General features: G+C 41.7%; 1 long non-coding RNA gene across 1 annotated transcript; it reads left to right on the top strand.

Annotated features, from left to right (window-relative positions):
* The first annotated feature begins 3316 nt into the window (after positions 1-3316).
* LOC123511561 lies at positions 3317-7464 on the top strand. The gene is made up of 2 exons (XR_006676869.1): positions 3317-3487; positions 7165-7464. It is a non-coding gene; the product is annotated as an uncharacterized LOC123511561 (long non-coding RNA).
* Positions 7465-8266: the final 802 nt, after the last annotated feature.

The raw sequence follows: 8266 nt of genomic DNA, 5'->3' as shown, positions 1-8266 counted from the left end.
AACTCTTTCATCTGTGTCTCTCTACTTCTATTTATCCTTCTTGCTGGAAGTTTGCTCACATTCAACCTGTCCCTAAAAAGGTGACCACTCCAATCCTTCTAACTACCGCCCTATAGCTTTGATTTCCTGCCTTTCTAAAGCCTTTGAGTCTATCCTTAATAGGAAGATAATGAGGCATCTATCAGCTCACAACCTTCTCTCTGATTGCCAGTATGGTTTCCGTAAAGGCAGATCTACTGGTGATCTTCTTACTTTCCTAACTGAATCTTGGTCATCCTCTTTTAGGGACTTCGGTGAAACCTTTGCTGTCGGCCTTGACATATCGAAAGCCTTCGATAGAGTCTGGCACAAATCTTTAATTTCTAAACTACCCTCCTACGGATTCTATCCTTCTCTCTGTACCTTCATCTCCAGTTTCCTTTCCGATCGTTCTATTGCTGCTGTAGTAGACGGTCACTGTTCTTCCCTAAAACTATCAACAGTGGTGTTCCACAGGGTTCTGTCCTATCACCCACTCTCTTTCTATTATTCATCAATGATCTCCTAAATCTGACTCAATGCCCTATCCACTCCTATGCTGATGATACCACCTTGCATTATTCAACAGCGTTCAACAGACGCCCAACCCAACAACAATTAAATGACTCAAGGCGAGATGCTATAGGACGCCTAACTTCTGATCTTTCACTTGTTTCTGATTGGGGCAGAGAAAACCTGGTTTTGTTCAATGCCTCAAAAACTCAATTTCTACAACTATCTACTCGACATAACCTTCCAGACAACTATCCTCTCTTCTTCAATAACACTCAACTTCCCTCTCCTCTACATTAAACACACTCGGTCTATCCTTCACTAAAAATCTAAACTGGAAATTTCACATCTCTACTCTTGCTAAATCAGCTTCCAAGAAGTTAGGTGTCCTGTGGCGTCTTCGTCCATTTTCTCTCCCTCCCAGCTGCTTGCTCTGTACAGGGCCTTATCCGCCCGTGTATGGAGTATGGCTCTCATGTCTGGGGGATCCACACACAGCTTTACTAAACAAGGTGGAATCTAAAGCTTTTCGTCTTATCAACTCTTCTCCTCTAACTGACTGTCTTGATTCTTTAAGTCACCGCCGCAATGTTGCATCTTTATCTGTCTTCTACCGCTGTTTTCATGCTGTCTGCTCTTCTGAACTTGCTAACTGCATGCCTTCCCCCTCCTGCGGCCTCGCTGCACAAGACTCTCTACTTCTTCTCATCCCTATTCTGTCCATCTTCCTAATGCAAGAGTTAACCAGTATCTTCACTCCTTCATTCCCTACACTGGTAAACTCTGGAACTCTCTACCTGTGTCTGTATTTCCACCTGCCTATGACTTAAACTCTTTCAAAAGAGGAGTGTCAAGACACCTCTTACGTTAACTGGACCCTCCTTTTAGATTTTTTTGTTTTTTCTCTTTCTCCTACTTTCCTCTTAACAGGGCCTGGCAACCAGCGGGATTTTTTTTTCCCACACTTTGTTTTCCCTTGGCCAGTGCCCTTGTAATGTAAAAAAAAAAAAAAAAAAACATGAGGTCAGCGAGCGATCACGAATCAGTCATATTTCAGTTTTTTTCCGACTATTATCTGAACGACAAAGGCATATAGATAGCATGAACATCACCACTTTTCCGACGTTCGATGTCTTTTCCTTACTAAAACAGCGTTGATTAGCCTCCAGAAACACAAGGCACCTTCACATACACTCTGCAATCGTCCAACACAACAGAGAGCACTGACATGTTACAATACTAACCCAGTGCTTAACAACACAGGATGTTGACATCACTACTATCAAACCACAGAATATCCTGTAACAAAAGACTAATCCAATGCAACAAGAAAAACAATGAAATAAGAACAAAAGAAATTTAAGGAATCTGCAAGAGGCCATCGGGCCTACACGTGGCAGTCCCTGTGTGGACAAAACTTCCCAAATCCACTTATCATCTTCATCCATAAATTTGTCTAATCTTCTTTTAAAACTCCTTATTGACTTAGCACTAACAACATGATTACTGAGTCCGTTCCATTCATCAAAGGTGACATACTAATGATAACAACAACAAGTCATATCATAAAGGTGACATCAGTGCTATCAGGCCCTAAGCCCATCCAGCTATCTCTCCGCACGTCCGGCGCTGGCTGAGTATGCAATACTCTGGGAGCGCCTGCCTGCTTTGGCGTGGCGGGTTGCGGGCGTTAAGCTGTCAGGCGGAAAGCGGCGATGACCACCCGTATTAGCTGTGGTGCCTGGCGCGTGGCGGTAATGCTTCCGTTCACATCTTCCTTTCATTCACGAGTACTTTTGCTGTGTATTCCTGCCACTACAGCAGTAACTACCACAGTTGCTACTGCTTCTGCTGCTGCTACTACTACTACTACTACTACTACTACTACTACTACTACTACTACTACTACTACTACTACTACTACTACTACTACTACTACTGCTACTACTACTACTACTAATACTAATAATAATAATAATAATAATCATAATAATGATAATAATAATAATAACGACGATAATAATGACAATAATAATAATAATAATAATAATAATAATAATAATAATAATAATAATAATAATAATAATAATAATAATAATAATAATAATAATGGTAATAATGATAATAATAATAATAATAATAATAATAATAATAATAATAATAATGATAATGATAATAATAATATTAATAATAATAATAATAATTGTAATAATATTAATAATAACAACAACAACAATAACAACAGCAACAACAAAAACAAAAATAACAGTAATATCACAGTAGAAGTAAAAAAAAAAGCTACTACCTACTGCTGCTACTACTACTACTACTGTTACTGCTGCTGCTGCTACTACTACTACTACTGCTGCTGCTGCTGCTACTACTACTACTACTACTACTACTACTACTGCTACTACTACTACACTACTACTATTACTACTGCTATTACTACTACTACTACTACGACCACCATTACTAACTATCATTGCTACTCCTACTGCCGTTGTTGCTGCTGCTGCTACAACATCAGTAGCAATATCAATAGTTACTATTAACATTATTATTACTCCTACCATCGCTACCACTGCCAATGTCACCACCACCATCACCACCACGACTATATGTTACAAAAGAAAACACACACACACACACACACACACTCGCTCCGTAATGGGGAAGACTGGCTGGGTGACCAGCAGGTGACCAAGGTGAATTACACACACACACACACACACACACACACACACACACACACACACACACACACACACACACACACATACACTTCAAGTCCCCAGTACCACATCTTTTCTCTTCACACACACCTCACAGCAGCAAGTCGTGGAGGCTGACCAGTGAGTAGCAGCAGTGCCTCATGTCCACCGCCTTAGTGTCGCGTGAAGGAAGCCCCGCGCTGCCTGCCTGCCTCCTCACAATGCCTGGCCGTCATACCTCAGTGAGTCAGTCAAGTACACGGTGTGGCCTCTCTTCTTTCTCTTCTCCCCCGCGACGCCCATCACAACTTGTACATTATTTGCTTCTGTTATCTGATACTTTGGTCTTTACTTAACTCACCAGTAAGAGTTTTGTTTATAATCGTTTTTCTCCTTCTGTTTCCTTTCCTTTATTTTCTATACATTTATCAAAGTTTATTATCAATTAATTTTCTACTTGCTTTTTTTAGTTTCTACTATTTTCCTTTTCTTTCTATTTGTTTCTTAAGATTCCGTATATATTTTTTCTTCTTACTTTTTTTCTAGCTCGTTTTGTTTAGTTTATTGTGTGTTTTTATATTATGCGTCGTCCTTGTTTTTCTCTTTTTTCTACAACAAACTCTTTTTCTTTTTTTTTATTTTCTTAAGTGTGGTTTGGTTTTCTTCTCTTTTCTTTTGTTTAATTCTCTGTTTTGTCTAGTCTTTCTTATGTTCGGATTGTATCACTTTTCTTTTCTAAAATGCTCCTTCCTTATTCTACTTTTTTCGTGTTTTCTTTTCTTTTATACGTTTGGTTTCATGCACTTATGTAAAGTCTTCCGTCTTACTTTATCACTTGTGTTTCCCTGACCTTTGTCTCGAATATCTCTTACTCTCCTTGTTTACTGTCTTTGCTTCACCTTTTATCACAAGCTTCCTTTGATATCTATATAATTATAAGCTTATCCTTTAAACGGCAATTCAAGTTCACATGTTTTTTTTCTCGACTTATTCTCTGTCTCCTTTTGTTAGTATTTCTGTTTCATTTCCTACTTCCTTCTTTTCTTTACAATTTCACGAGTTTCAATTACCTGTCTCTCCATTGCGCCTCTTCGTGTCAGTTTCCAGACACAGTCACTAAAATTTGCGCTATTTCAAGGCATCATTAAAAATCATAACCTTAAGAGACACATATATCATTACTATTTCATTTTCAAACATTCTCTCACCAATCACATTTAACACTACATCATCACCACCACTATCTCTGCATAATATAGCTTTCATGACCTCACACGCACTTTCTCTCTCTCTCTCTCTCTCTCTCTCTCTCTCTCTCTCTCTCTCTCTCTCTCTCTCTCACCACACGATCTAGTCACCAATTCGGCAATGACTCACCAAATTTCACTACAACACACTGCATTTCAAAAGACAGCACCATTCTAACAGTCCCCGCACAAGATCTTAATATTTCACTGCACTTTATCACGATTACAATTTATGGCACTCGCTCCTAAGCTTCTATAGTGCCACGGAGGTTCAGCACAGGTCCATCCCACTCGTCCCGGCGCCATGAAGTGCCTCGCCTCACCTTACTGTGTCACGCTGCCATCCCTCCTCCCCACCTCCCTTCTCTGGCACCTATAAGCCCCTCCCCCCTCATGGTTCTCTTGCTGGCACTCTTTATCCTCAGCTCACCTGACTCTAAGCTTCCACCACCACCACCACCTTTCTTCTCCTGTTTGACGGAGTGCGAAGCCTAAGTTTTTCAGTGTGGAGTTAATGCGTTTAATTAGTGCACCTTTCAATAACGGAGGTGTTTGGTGTATATTTAGTCGACAGGAGGCGGTTGGCGGGGCAGCTGCTATATATAAACTCGTCGCTATCTTGGGACTGGGAGCAAACGAGCGGCTGGTGGTGATGGTGGTGGTGGTGGTGGTGGTGGTGCTGCTGCTGCTGCCGCCGCCGCCGCCGCCGTCACCACCTCTTTCTCCTCCTACTCCACACCTCCACTTTCTCTCCTCGGTAAAATTAGCGGTGACTATTTTATCATCATTTTTCTCTTAAACACTCAGGGTGATTCCCCATTTCTTAGGGTGTCTATTTTTCTTTCTGGATCCGTCACTGTAACAGAAAACGGAGTGTCGGGGTGCACATGTCGGGAGCTTGTTTTTCTCGGCGACAAATGCGGCGGATGTTTGGTGGGCGTCGTAATATCTAAATATATCTAATTAGCACATGTTTGGGAGAGGTAACGGAGAGAAGGAAGCTTTCAGTACCTTCTTTCATGACGAGAGAGAGAGAGAGAGAGAGAGAGAGAGAGAGAGAGAGAGAGAGAGAGAGAGAGAATAGTATGCAAGTTGATTTTCGGTCAAAGCAACAACATTGGTCTTTAATGAAACATGTGAATAAGTGTGTGTGTGTGTGTGTGTGTGTGTGTGTGTGTGTGTGTGTGTGTGTGTGTGTGTGTGTGTGTGTCGCAACGCATGACTCTACCTCTACTATATCACGTGGAATGAAAGATGGGCTGATATGGTTAATCAAGCCATGACCTAATGCGACATATTGCGGGAGGAGGAGGAGGAGGAGGAGGAGGAGGAGGAGGAGGAGGAGGCAGCAGGAGGCAGTACATCAAGCAGGGGCCAGCACGCAGCTAGAAACAGGGAGGCAAAGAGGCAGGGGAGGGATTTCCTAGTAAATCACGAAGGGTGTGTCAGGCGTTGAATTGTTTATTAATCTTTCTCTCGGTGGTTGGCAACCTTTGGTTTTTAGAAGCAGTGACTTAACTGCATTTTCCAGGAACAATATTGCCGAGCAAACAGATTTAGACTTGTTTGTTTGTTTGTGTCACGCCCACACCCCGCGGTACTAAGGATAGCACGTGAATTTCCCAGAGAACAGGAAAGGTCAACGCACGGTCGACGGAAAGGTCAAATATCATTGACCTTTTCTGTTTGTTTCGTCTCTGAATTGTGTCGCGTACACAAAGCAAACCCGTGCCGTGTTGCACAGCTGGAAAGACAAAACTGTTCTGAAATACAACGGCGTGGTCCACCGTCCAGCTGTCTGCTACGTGGCTGGGGTTATACGATTACAAGTATTTACCCATAAAAAAAAAAAAGCAAGCCATGATGCTTACAATTAAAAAAAAAAAAAAAAAAACGAAGAAATATTTCCCATGTATATCCCTGTGAGTTCCTTCATGGTCATGATGCACAAAATGTTTTCGAAGAATTGATTCTGATGAAATGCAGTTTGTGGAAAGGTAAAACGAAAGCTTAGGGACTACAAATCAATAAATAAAGAAATAATTAAATGGATCGATAACATACATCAGTGAAAAATAATGTAATGGTAATAATAATAAATCATGGATAAGGAAATGTCTCGATCTTAAGTTTAGAAACCTCTTATCGGACGGGGGCGGGTCTTCCTCTGGCAGGAGACGCCTCACGTGCTGCAGGCAAGCCAGTCACCGGGGTAGCTCCCAGGAATGCAATTAGGCTCCATTCGCACTGTGCAGTCCTCGAAAGGTTTTCATGCGTTTTGTTTTTTTCTTTATATGTAGTATGATCAATGGAGCTATATTCCCATTGAGCGTTCCCGTTATCATCGTCTTTCTCACGGCATAAATTAGGCTCGGTTTGAGCACGTTTGAAGTTCCCTCTGATAATTATAATCAAACGTGTGCGCAAGAAACTGTTCCTCAGCTCCGCTAGGAAACCACCCATACTATCTCATATTCATTTTGTTTTAATATATCGTAGACATATGACTAAAACACTGCATAAATCATCACGAGTTTATACAATGGGGCTATTTGGTCATGCTGCTCTCCCAGTTCGCTGTCACACATTGAAACGGGAAGGGATATACTGTATGAATTATCTTACTAAAAACATATATTCTTCCGTAAATTAATATCAGCACACTTTTACAGACCCTGCCGCCTTTGCATAAACGCTGCCTGCACACCTGTCATGGAAGGACCAGGCGCTCGACTGATAAGAAGCACTGCCAGCCTGCCAGGGAGATTTACGCCCACCGCCACGTGGGAGAGATGGTGCTTGCTCTTTCCTTCTTTTGTTCGTTCATGTCTTCAATCTTCGCTCGCTTCGCTCAAACCCAATAAATACTTTAAGTATGATATTCTCTTCGCCTTGACTGAGAAACAGATCTACTTAACCTTATGACTGATTAAAAAAAAAATAATAATAATGTGAGGAACGCTACAACTATTTCAAAATTTTCTTTCATTCTCCCAGACATTCACCGGTTTGATCATCTTCACCTTTTTCTTCTTCCTGAGTCGGTCTTCTTTCCAGCAGTAGTATGTGGTGGTGGTAGTGTCGGTGGGTAGTATTCACCTCAGCCTGAGAAAAATATAGGAAGAGCGATAGAAGGGGAGAAGGTGAGAGAACGATGAGTTTATGATTGCCATGTTTAGTTTGGTTTGTGATAGGCAGGGAAAGTTCTGGGGGAGAGAGAGAGAGAGAGAGAGAGAGAGAGAGAGAGAGAGAGAGAGAGAATGGACAATGGGTCAAAGAACATAAGAAAAAAAAGAAATTAAAGGAATTTGAAAAAAAATACCCGCTACATTAACTCTCTCTCTCTCTCTCTCTCTCTCTCTCTCTCTCAATTATTTTAATTAATGTGATCGTACCTACATTTTTTTTTATTTATACCATGTGGGGTTTCCACGGGAATTTATGGGCTAAAGGGGATACTTTTGGGTACCCCCTATCTCAAAGCCCACCCGCTAGGAAACCGTTGCCCCGAGTGAGGAAGCCCAACCTGCACTCGGACCGTGGACAGGATTCGAACCCGTGCGCTTGGAGACCCCTCGGATCCCAAAGCACGCATGGTTCCACTGTACCACGGCGGCCCCATTACATGTAGTAATTCTTCAGTCAATCAACCGTTTTTCCATCTTCCTCTCTTTCTTCTCCCATGCAGTACCTTCCTATCCACTGTCTTCTTTCCAGTGTGGTCCTCTTCCCTCCTGAAGAGGGAATATGATTATCTGAATCGTCTTGCCTCAC

Source organism: Portunus trituberculatus, chromosome 31, assembly GCF_017591435.1.
Source record: "Portunus trituberculatus isolate SZX2019 chromosome 31, ASM1759143v1, whole genome shotgun sequence".
Taxonomy (NCBI): Eukaryota; Metazoa; Arthropoda; class Malacostraca; order Decapoda; family Portunidae; genus Portunus; species Portunus trituberculatus.
This window is presented reverse-complemented; position numbering and strand designations above follow the sequence as displayed.